Source organism: Myotis daubentonii, chromosome 8 (assembly GCF_963259705.1).
Source record: "Myotis daubentonii chromosome 8, mMyoDau2.1, whole genome shotgun sequence".
Taxonomy (NCBI): domain Eukaryota; kingdom Metazoa; phylum Chordata; class Mammalia; order Chiroptera; family Vespertilionidae; genus Myotis; species Myotis daubentonii.
In genome coordinates this window covers 23,279,288-23,291,493 of record NC_081847.1, presented here as the reverse complement: position 1 = coordinate 23,291,493, position 12,206 = coordinate 23,279,288, and the positions used below count along the sequence as shown (strand labels likewise).

The 12,206-nt window shown below is 37.3% G+C and overlaps 1 protein-coding gene across 1 annotated transcript in view; it reads left to right on the top strand.

Moving 5' to 3' along the window:
* Positions 1–12,206, top strand: part of SPTLC3 (serine palmitoyltransferase long chain base subunit 3) — a 127,887-nt gene that overhangs the window by 47,361 nt on the left and 68,320 nt on the right. The gene's annotated exons all lie outside the window — the stretch shown is intronic.

Here is a 12,206-nt window from a genome sequence, read left to right as displayed (position 1 = left end):
CTATAGAGGACTTTGCTATTCCTGGCACTTGGTTTGCTTATATACCATCTCATTTATTCTTCACAGAAAGGCTGTGCTGTGGTAGTTTGTGTTATTCCCATATTCGAGAGGAACAAACTAAGATCATATCAAATTAAGAGATGGGCCCCTGGTGGCTTATTAATCACCTCAACTCCCAGTGTAGCTCAGCAATTTCTACTATGGCAGTTTCCCATCCAGGGTAATTTTCAGTGCCTGTCTGAGAATCAGGAGTAAATACGCTAAAAAAAGATTTACCGTTCATAAAAATGAGTCACAACTTAGATAACCAGTTGGCAGAGGGGCTTTAAAAACATTTAATTATTCAGTTCTGTGAAAGAAATAACAACACAAATTGAACAAAGTAAATTTTTTATCCAAATTACCAAAAAATACTTAACTAAAACTTCAGAATGTATAAGTGGTTGCCCAAATTTTTTAAGAAAGACATCTTACTTATCTTTATTTGAGGCATGAGGGCTGGAAGTATGAAAAGCAGGGTATAAAAAGGTTCCATGCCACTTAGAACAGGGTTGCCCACATGCCCTATTTGGCATAAAGCAGAGATTAGGAAAAGACCCTGGTCATAATGGACAGGAGTCAGTAACTTTGGGGGATTTTCTTTTGGTGCTAGTGATACTCAACACCAGGATTATTAATGAACCCAAGAGAAAAAAAAAATTCCTGAATATGATGATCCCCCTCAACTCATGGAGACAGAACATTCCCCCATCACAGCCCTCAGAAACTAAAGGGTGGGAGCTTGATACGGGCAATGGTTTTCCCCAAGTGGAAGCCACATGTGGAATCCGGATCCCTGAATTTGCAGGCTTAACAAACCCAGAGAGAGGAGATGATCCCAGTGTGGACTGTGCATAGCCTCAGTTCTCTCCCTGCATACTCACCCTTATGAGTAGGTGGCCTTTTAATGTTTACCTACTTCATTGAGCTTTCCAGCTCAAACTCTAGAAAGAAGATTTTAACAGTTTTCAAATAAACAGTGAGAGAGCAAAATAAAACCATCCACAATAATTTTAGACAAATAAGAGGCCTGAAAACAAGGACATAAATAATACAAAATAAATAAGTAAACAGGTACATTTAAAATACTTCTACAATATAAATAGTAACCTTAACATAACATGCAAGAAGTAACATAATTTTGAATAACATTTATTTCAAGAAATACAAGTAACTTTTGGAAACCTTATGCTATATAGTATTAAGAAAATGTTTAATAGTGTAATGGGTAAACAATAAAAACTAGGAAATATAGAGACTTAATTTTAGTAACCAAATAGCTTCTTAAGGAAACAAAAGTAAAAGTTTCAGAATGTTTAATCACTTAGGAATAGAATAGAGAAACCAGAAATAGACCCAAATCACTATGCTCAATTAATATTTGACAAAGGAGGCAAGAACATACAATGGAGTCAAGACAGTTACTTCAATAAATGGTATTGAAAATTGGACAGATACATGCAAAAAAGTGAAACTAGACCACCAACTTACACCATACACAAAAATAAACTCAAAATGGATAAAGGACTTAAACATAAGATGGGAGACCATAAAAATATTAGAGAAATCCACAGGCAGCAAAATCTGAGACATATGCCAAAGCAATATCTTCACCGACACAGATCCTAGGGCAATGGAAACTACAGAGAAAATAAACAAATGGGACTACATCAAAATAAAAACTTATGTACAGCAAAAGAAACCATCAACAAAACAATAAGAAAGCCCACTGCATGGGAGAACATATTTGCCAATGTTATCACTGATAAGGGTTTAATCTCCAACATTTATAGGGAACTCATACAACTTAACAAAAGGAAGGTAAACAACCCAATCAAAAAATGAGCAATGGACCTAAATAGATACTTTTTGAAAGAGGACATAAGGAAGACCAAGAGTCATATGAAAACATGCTCAAAGTCACTAATCATCTGAGAGTTGCAAATCAAAACAACAATGAGGTACCATCTCACACCTGTCAGAATGGCTATCATCAACAAATCAACAAATGACAAGTGCTGGCGAGGATGTGGAGAAAAAGGAACCCTCGTGCACTGCTTCTGGTGGGAATGCAGACTGGTGCAGCCACTGTGGAGAACAGTATGGAGTTTCTTCAAAAAACTAGAAATGGAACTCCCATTTGATCCAGTGATCCCACTTCTAGGAATATATCCCAAGAAATTAAAAACACCAATAGGAAAGGATATATGCACCCCTTTGTTCATAGCAGCACAATTTACAATAGCTAAGATTTGGAAACAGCCTAAGTGCCTATCAGCAGATGAGTGGATTAGAAAACTGTGGTACATCTACCCAATGGAATATTACACTGTGATAAAAAAAAAGGAATTCTTACCATTTGCAACGGCGTGGATGGAACTGGAGAGCATTATGCTAAGCGAAATAAGCCAGTCAGATAAAGATAAATATCACATGATCTCACTCATTTGTGGAATATAATGAACAACATAAACTGATGAACAAAAACAGATCCAGAGACAGAGAAGCATTGATCAGACTATCAAACCTTAGAGGGAAGGTAGAGGAGGGTGGGGATAAGGGGGAGAGATCAACCAAAGGACTTGTATGCATGCATATAAGCTAACCAATGGACACAGACATCAGGGGGGGAGGGCATGAGTGGGGGGGTAGGGAGGGAATCAGGGGATATGGACACATATTTAATACCTTAATCAATGTGTATATATATATATATATATATATATATATATATATATATATATATATATATATCTCCCAGCCTTTTGAAAATAGTTTCCAATGTCCTGGGGGGTGGGGGGGAAGAACACTGAAATTATATTACAAAATAAAAAAATTAAGCAAAATAGAATATCAAGATGAAGTATTTAAAACATAATAAAAGGATAGAAGACCACACATATCATTTTGACCAAAAATATGTAACTAGAACATGAGATTTGGCTAAAAACCTAAACTCAACTATGTGTTGTAATAAAAAAACAAATACAATTAAATTAAAGTTATCCCAAAGGATAAAAGTAGAAAGATAGACGCCTGCCAGGCACCTGGTTCCCATCTTCCTGCTGCAACCACCACGAAAATACCTCAGTGCCCAAGAGGGAGGTCGATCTAGTTCAGGGAGCAGCAAAGAAGTCCAATGTGCAGTCCAAATCCGCACCTGTCCATGCTCAAGCTAAGCCCAAAATATAGCTGGAAACAGTACATCTCCAGACAGATACTGCAGAATTTCAAATGCTGTTTTTAAGAACCAAAATGATGTCCTGCTATTCATTTTTGTGTACAACTGAAATAATTGTGAAATAAAGAATTAAGGGAGGCTTTGACTCGCTTGTGGATCAATTTAACAATCCACAGGCTGATGGGGTTGGGAGGGTTGTGCATTTTTTATATTCTGAATAGGAGGCAGAGTGAAATGGCAATTTGAGTCATAATCAAGCATTTAAAAGGTTTGACATTTTAAATTTACATCTTCTATACTCATGTTGTTTTCTATTAGCATGTGCCCTGGTCTAGGCTGTCTGTTTCAAATTGTGTGCCATGTGTGACAACTTTGGTAAGTATAGCATAATTTTTCGTAATAACTTTGTTAATGTGCTCTGAAAGATTATAAATCTTTGAGGTGTGTGTGTGTGTGTGTGTGTGTGTGTGTGTGTGTGTGAGAGAGAGAGAGAGAGAGAGAGAGAGAGAGAGAGAGAGAGAGAGACTATGTCCTAGTCAGGGGTGGGCAAACTTTTTGACTCAAGGGCCACAATGGGTTCTTAAACTGGACCGGAGGGCTGGAACAAAAGTATGGATGGAGTGTTTGTGTGAACTAATATAAATTCAAAGTAAACATCATTACATAAAAGGGTACGGTCTTTTTTTTTTTTTTTTTAGTTTTATTCATTTCAAACGCCGGATCCGGCCCGCCGGCTATAGTTTGCCCACGGCTGTCCTAGATGGAAATGGCTTGGTACTTCCCCAAAGGAGTATGTAAATTGAACACAATCTCAATAACATGAATGGACAAGGTGGGGAGAGTCTAAACTGAAAGTCTAGAGACATACACAATGTGGCACACTCATTTGTGTATAATAAGAATAATATTTCAAATCAGTTAGAAAAGGATCCTAATTAGTATTGTGATAACTTGATAATCATATAAGGAAATAAATCAGATTTCTACCTCACACTTTACCTCTAGGTAAATTACACTTAGGTAAATTGCAAATGTATTTGGAATTGAAATGTAAAAACAAACAAATAAACAAAGAACAGCCACCACCAGAAAACACTATATAAATAAAATTGAAATTGAATGAATGAACTCACAAATTAATGAAAAAATGAACAGAATAAAGCTATTCAGACCATGCAAATACAGAATGCACTTGTGTGTGTTCCTTGTAAGTACCTAATATCACTTTAGGCATTAACTTTTCAGCATATGAATGTTGGGGGGTGGGAAAGACAGACACATTCAGAGCACAAAAGCCTCTTCTCTAGCTTGTCACTTGTAATCACCTCCTCAGTTCTACATCCCACGATGACCTCCAATATTTTCCACCAGAGCTCACCTCACTTGGCAGAATGCCCGCTTAAGCAGAGGGATCCATTGTAAATGACCTCCAGGCCCACTCCATACCAGGCCTCCCTGGACCATGAAAAACAGGCACTATTACCTTTTAGAGGAAGGCCAGCTTGCTTCCAATCAACAGCTATCCACAAGTGTTTGCCCTTCAGCTTTCTCAAGCCTAATTCAGGAAGTAGTCCACTCTAGGGAACCAGAGAGAGCACTCCCAGAGAACTTAAAGGGAAAGATTCAACAAAAGCAAACATTCGAAATTCTTCACATAAAAACCACGTCAACTAAGTTAAAAGTCACAGAACAAAATTAGATAAAGTTATTCCCAATGTATATGAGAAAATATTAAAATTCTTCATAGGTAAAGACTTACAAATCAAAAGAAAAGGTATTCCAATTTAAGCAGTGGGCCAAGATTATGACAAAGTTCAATACAGGCAAAACTGCACAATCAGAATAGTATGATGTTTCTCAACCTTTTTTATTATCTCCTCCTCCCATGGTATTTTCATACCACGGATATATTGTAAATCTGTGTATGTCCTACATGGACATTTGTGCTTTTTGCATACATAGAGTAAGATATCCCCTCTCCAAAAACCAATTTTCAACTCTTTGGGAACAATAATACCCTTGTTGAGAATGCATGGAATAGCTGTTACTTTGGGGGAGCTGAATGGTAATCAGAAGAAGCACAAAGGAACTTTGCAGTTGCTTTTCATGTTGTTTTTTATCTTGTTGCAGTTATATGTGTATGTTCACTTTATGAAATTTCAAAGAGTTCTATACTTATCATTGATTTTCTCTTGAGACATAGTTACCACTTTTCACCTAATTGGCAAAAGTTAAATAATAATAATATTCTATAGTTTCAAACAAGTGAAGAAAAGTCTGTTGTTATAAACTGCTTTTGGAGTAAACTGGAGAGCAATATGAAAATGTATCAACAGCAAGGTATTTAACTCAGCAGTTCCATTTTGAGAAAGTTTGCCTTAAAATTTTAAATAACTAGCTAGGGAGGACATGAGGTATATGCCTTCCTGGTCCTCTATTTTCTTATCGTTAACATGGAAAATGCATTGTTAAAAGAATAAAACAAGTTATAAAACAGTATGTAAATGATGGGCCCATTTTAAAAAATACATTTTACATATGAATATCTGCATTGATAAGGATGGTTATATTTTATTTTGTAGTATTTTCAAATTTTTTCCACAATGAACTCCTATTTCGGGGGTTAATTATTCTCTTAAAAGTTAAGAGGAGCCTAAAATGAGGCACAGTCTAACAACAACAGTTCTGGCATTTTCGAAATGTTGCCACTAAATCAGACTGACCACATTTTTCCGTCTATTGGAGGGACCCTGCCCCAGGCTGTGTGGATTTTTAATGTGTACAATGAACTCAGAGTCTGAGGGATGTGCCAAGAAATAAATGATAAAGATTTATTCAAGAGTCTTAAGGTTCGCGAACCAGAAATGCAACTAGGCAACACTCGGTGTTCTGAAGGAGAGAGAAAAGCTAAGCGTTCTTATAATAAAAAAAAGAAAAAGTACATTCTTGAGACACATCAGTCCCACATTCTTAGCCTCTAGATTGCTTTGAGATGATAATCCTGCAGATAACTAGTGGTCCAGTAGGGTACCAGGTGGCCTAAATAGGTGACCATTCTTACCTTAGTACTTCAGGGTAATCAGAGTTATCTGGAGGTTTGATGTAGATCCAGGCATTGACCCAGGACTGGAAAGGTCAAAAGTTTAAGTTCCCAGGCTCCTTAAAACAGGAATAGAATTGTATGCTCAAGCCTCAACGTACTTGATTGTAGTAATTTAGCAGTTTGGCTGTAGTGACTCCATTTGTGGTTCTCAAACTTTAACATCAGATCCCTTGAAGGGCACAGAAAAACAGTTTGTTGTACCACCTACAGCAGTGGTTCTCAACCTTCCTAATGCCGGGACCTTTTAAAACAGTTCCTCATGTTGTGGGACCCCAACCATAAAATTATTTTCGTTGCTACTTCATAACTGTAATTTTGCTAGTGTTATGAATCCTAATGTAAATATCTGATATGCAGGATGTATTTTCATTGTTACAAATTGAACATAATTAAAGCATAGTGATTAATCACAAAAACAATATGTAATTATATATGTGTTTTCCAATGGTCTTAGGCGACCCCTGTGAAAGGGTTGTTCGACCCCCAAAGGGGTCGCGACCCACAGGTAGAGAACCACTGACCTAGAGTTTCTGATTCAGTTGGTCTGGAATAGGACCCACGATTTTGTATTCCAAAGGAGCTGCCAGGTGACAATGCTGCTTTGGGGCGCACACTTTGGGAACCACTGAAAACTATCCAACATGGCTAACTTTCTTAACCAAATCAGTCTAAAAATTTTCAAAATTTATTTTACTTTGTGTGAAGTGCATACCATATATGATTAGGAGATTGAGTCTATCAATAAAAACTGATAAGTAGGTAATAGACACCCCAGAAAATCAGTGAACACACTTGGCTTTGATATCTGAACATAGGCCACCTGGCACACATTGCTGGTCCAGATTTCTAAAACCAGGAATGGTTAAATTCAGGCAAAGCATAGAGAAGCTTTGTTTTCTATCTTTCTTTCCCCTGCTCCACTTTTATTCTCCAAGGGTGTGCAGAAGATGTGTAGTAGTAGTATATTATTTGAATACATATACTCTCTAAGCTCTTTGTGTTGTCATAGTTTGACCAGCAACTATTAGTAAGAAGTTCACTTCTAGGAAAACAAACGCATGGAATGCCACAAGACTAACTCGGTGCCAATGAAAGCTCATCTCTACTTGTAGTTTTCTCTTCCTTGGAGAAGGAAAGCCTTGTGTTTGATTCATCTTATTAGGGAAACCTGAGTAGTATACATACCTTAAAACTGTTTGAGAACACTCCTTCAAATTATAATTGCAATTTCAAGAAGTAACCTTCGAATAGTTTCACTGTAAAAACATCATAAAGGACATATTGACTTAGGAGTCAATGTAACTGAATATAATAGGAAATCATTTTTCTTTCTTGAGTTCCAGCTGTGATTTTCATGTTAGGTGTAATGTGCAAATTCTCTGAAATGTCTCCTTTTTTTCAAAGTTTGAGGACATTTTCCTTAATCATTGAATGGTTTGTCTGCCTCTTTATCTTCCAGACAAGTTCTCTGCTATCATTTAATTCAAACTATCAAGGCTGCTGTGTGTTTTTCCTCAAATATTTGTAGCTAGATTCAAGAAATGTGCAGCCTTGCTAACCTGAGCTACCGAATAAGGGGCCAGCATGAATTTGCAAAATGTTGACATTAAAGCTATTTCAAATAAATATCATCTTATGTCCTTCAAATTCTTATGGAAGGAGCATTTTCTAAGAACCTGTTACCAAGTAAAGATCTTGTGTTCTTTTAAAAAAAAAAACAAATTTAATTAACATGGTTTTATGCAAAGCAATGCTATAAATATGCTCTATAACAGTAGGTTCAATTAAATAGACTATAAACATCCTCAATTAGTTTTACCTTCTAATTCACACAGCAAAATTGTTCTTCATAAATAGCGCCATTCCTCTCAGACCAAATTATTGTAAAACCTGATTAACAAGATGTTACTGCTTTTCTCTCAAGCCTTTTTATTTTCATTTAAAAGTAATTGTAAGAGGAACGGGACTCAGAAGAATTGTTTATGAGTAGGAAAATGAAAGTGTATCTTGGTTTCTGAAAGCCTTTTGGAAATTCCCTAATACCTGTTATAGTCTTAACAAGGTAATAGCCCTACTCTTGACAGTGACAGAAATTACAGCCCAGCCAAATTTCAACTAGCAGGGCTGTTTTTGCAAATGTGGAATTTGGCCCTGTAGGTTCAACAAAGCCAAGCAAGCATAACAACTCAACAAGCTATGCCAATAATTTTCACAAGTATACTTACCAGCAAGGTAATACATGGGATAATTTAGAACTCATATAATTTTAGAATTTGTAGTTTATCTAATTTTAGAAATTGTAGATTATCTTCCCTCCACCCTCACAAATACCATGTACATCAAGTCTAGAGATTTTTAATGACTTGCCGATCAGTGTTCATGCAGTCACTAGGTTGAGAAGTCAAGACTAGACACTAGTTATCCTGAGTCTCACAGAAGACATTATCCCATACTGTTCATAGCTATCACCAGAGACCAACTACATCAGGGCTCACCAAACTGCCCCCTGTTTTCATACTGACTGCAAGTTACAAATAATTTTTAGTGTTAAGCAGCTTAAGAATAAAAATAATAATATTTTGCAACATGTGAAATTTTATGGAATTCAAATTTTAGTATCCATAAATAGAGTTTTATTGGAACACAGCCACACCCATTATTTTGTGGATTGTCTATGGCTGCTTTGATTTTATTGAATTTTAATACTTTTTTATTGATTTTTTTTAGAGAGAGAGGAAGAGAGAGGGAGGGAGAGAGAAACATCTATTCAAAATGATGGGCTGCCTCATGCAGGCCTCCCACCAGAGGATCCAGCCCCCAACCAGGGTATGTGCCCTGACCTGGAGTTGAACAGGCAACCTTTTAGTGTACGGGACAACACCCACCCAACAGAGCCACACCAGCCAGGACTGGCTGCTTTGACTTTATAACGGCAGAGTTGAGTCATGGCAACAGAAACCACATGGCCCACAAAGCCCAAAATATGTTGTGTCTGGCCCTCTATGAAATGTCTGCTGATATAGACAAGTGCTTGTTATCATAGCAACTTGGGAAGAAGAATCCTGTATATTTAATACCATTTTCCAGATTCCCAAATCTATTGCATATCAGCACACATCACACTTTAGTCTCCTTTACTTTATTTTGACTGAAAATCCTGTCCCATCCAAATATACTAAGGATATAGATTAACTTTCACTGACATAGACACCTGGGTATACCCTTGAAAGCCACTGATAACAATTTGAGGAAAACCAAGGACATTATCAATGTCTACCGCTAGCTTCACACATTCAGGCGATTAACTGTGGAAATGGGGGCATTTGGGATGGCAAAAATACTACTTGACAGAAATATGATACCCATTTATTCCATGCCCTCTTGAAAAAGCCATTTTTTTTTTTATCATTTTGGCATTTGTGTTTCCTTTAATACACAGGATATAACCTAGATACAACTTTTCACCTGGTGTTGACTAGCAGAATTAAAGACTTGATTTGCAGAATCAATTAATTTATCCAGGCTTCTATTTTTTTTTCTACTTATTTCACATGTCTTTCCTATTCCATCAGGGCAAAAAACCTTTTATATTTTCTTGAACTCTATTCTAGCTGGACAACCTATGTATTGTGGGTATATTTAATAAGCCAAGAAGGAATAAGATGAGCTCTACAAGTAAAAAGTGAGGACTGAAAGACTACACAGGAGCCTATAAATTAATTTCCATCCATGCTACCAGGTAGAACTTGCCCATTTCATCATGCACCATGTCCAGACTTAATTCTCTGCCGTTTCATGGAAGTAAAATAGAGAATGGAATCACAACTGAGTGTTGACAAGGCCCCTATTATTTATTTAAACTTCCTTTTATAAAGGAGTAAACCAAAGTCCAAAAAATATCATTAACTTTCCCAAGGTCACGTAGCTAATGAATGAAAAGCCCAGGTGGTTCACAAACTCAGGTGTGAAAGAAGTGTTTAAGTTGTTGTTTTAAACAAGTTAAAGTTAACTATAAGCCTGAATCTAGCTGTTCTATTTTTGGGCCTTATTGGGGCTCCCATTCATCAAGAGAGAACAAATGTTCTAGAATGTTATGCAGCTCCCAGACATCAAGATGTCTCCCTGGTCTTTGTTCCCCTGTTGAGGGGCCCACTGTTTCAGTGAACACAATCCGTGTGATCCAGCAGTCCAGGTACTTTTTTCCCATGGTGAGGGCTGAGGAGTGGCTGGTGTGGATAGAAAGTCCAATGTCCAGCATTCAAGCTACTCTAATGCACCTTGCAGCTGTCCCCAGGCAGCTACCACCAAGAAATGCACATGTATCCACTGACCCCAGTCTTGATCAAATCCCCCTGACCTTCTCTGTTTCTCAGATACCCTAATCTCTCTCCTTTGGTCTACTAAAAAATTATTCTAGTATTATGATTATTTATGATAGGAATGATCATAATGATTATATATCCATGCCTCACTTAAGGATTTTGTATCAGATTCTAATGATCTACTAATGTTTTAACCTGCCAAGAGGTGGCAATAGTTTGTTTAAAATTAAGGCCTGGATAGGTGGGCAGATAAAAACTGTCTCTTCTATTTCAACAGGATAGAAGGATTCTTAACCCAGCAGAAGCTGCCCTATGTGCAGTATGAAAGTATGTTCTAGATCTACTAGAGACATCACATGTGGCTTTTCTTCACACTTGTTCTGCATGTCTACAGGAAAACAAACCTACTAAATAGGTATCATAGCTCTATAACCCCCATTAGACTGGGCACAGTGGAGTAAGGAGGAAAGCAAAGTATTCTAAGAGTTTTTGGGTGATGAGCTGGAAGGTAAAATTCTTTAGGTAGAAGGACTGATGCTGGTTTTAATGCAGGAATCACCAGTTTAAGCAAAGTGGCTCAGAGGCATGATCATTACAGCACAACAGGAGCAGCCAGATGAGCCAGCTGGCAGGTTTCCATGATAAATAATACCCTGTTCCTGGGTCAAGTCTAAGGAACAACCTACAAACAGGATACTCTAGACAAAAGTGACCACAACCTCAGTGTGAAAAATAGTCCTCCCATGCGCCACTCGGGAAGAATCGGTGATTGTGAAACAAGATTGTTAATAACACCCACACTCTTTACTATTGATCAGAGTCAATATGAAGGCCAGAAATCTATATGTTCTACCTGAAATGTTTTAGTCATTAAATGTCAATAAAAATCCAGGAGCATTGTATCATCCATAAATACAATATAGGTACTTTCCCCCTGAATCTGATTTTTTGTTGATTTGACTGATAGTTGCAAACCCAGTATTTGGCAGATGAAATAATGCTAAGAGAGCTGGCAAGAGGATACACCCAGTTTGTATTTAATCTTTTATTCAGTATCCCATTGAGTAAATGAACCTTCAGGATGAGATTAAGTGTCCATATATGCACAACATAGCAATTGTCTCTGCCAATTATGACTTTTTTAAAAATATATTTTATTGATTTTTTACAGAGAGGAAGGGAGAGGGATAGAGAGTTAGAAACATCGATGAGAGAGAAACATCGATCAGCTGCCTCCTGCACACTCTCCACTGGGGATGTGCCCACAACCAAGGTACATGCCCTTGACTGGAATCAAACCTGTGACCCTTCAGTCCGCAGGCCAATGCTCTATCCACTGAGCCAAACCAGTTAGGGCAATTATGACTGTTATTTACCTTCAGGGACTAAAAAGAGAAAAGGAAATCAAAGTTATTGTGAATTTACCTGTACCCTCATTTAGGACAATAGATGTGTTATCAGTGGGGAAAGGTCCTCATCCCTACCTGTTGCTAGTGGGAGTGGCATTCTTCCAATATCCAGAGAAAATGAATTTTTGGAGACTCGCATGGGAGGATGAAAT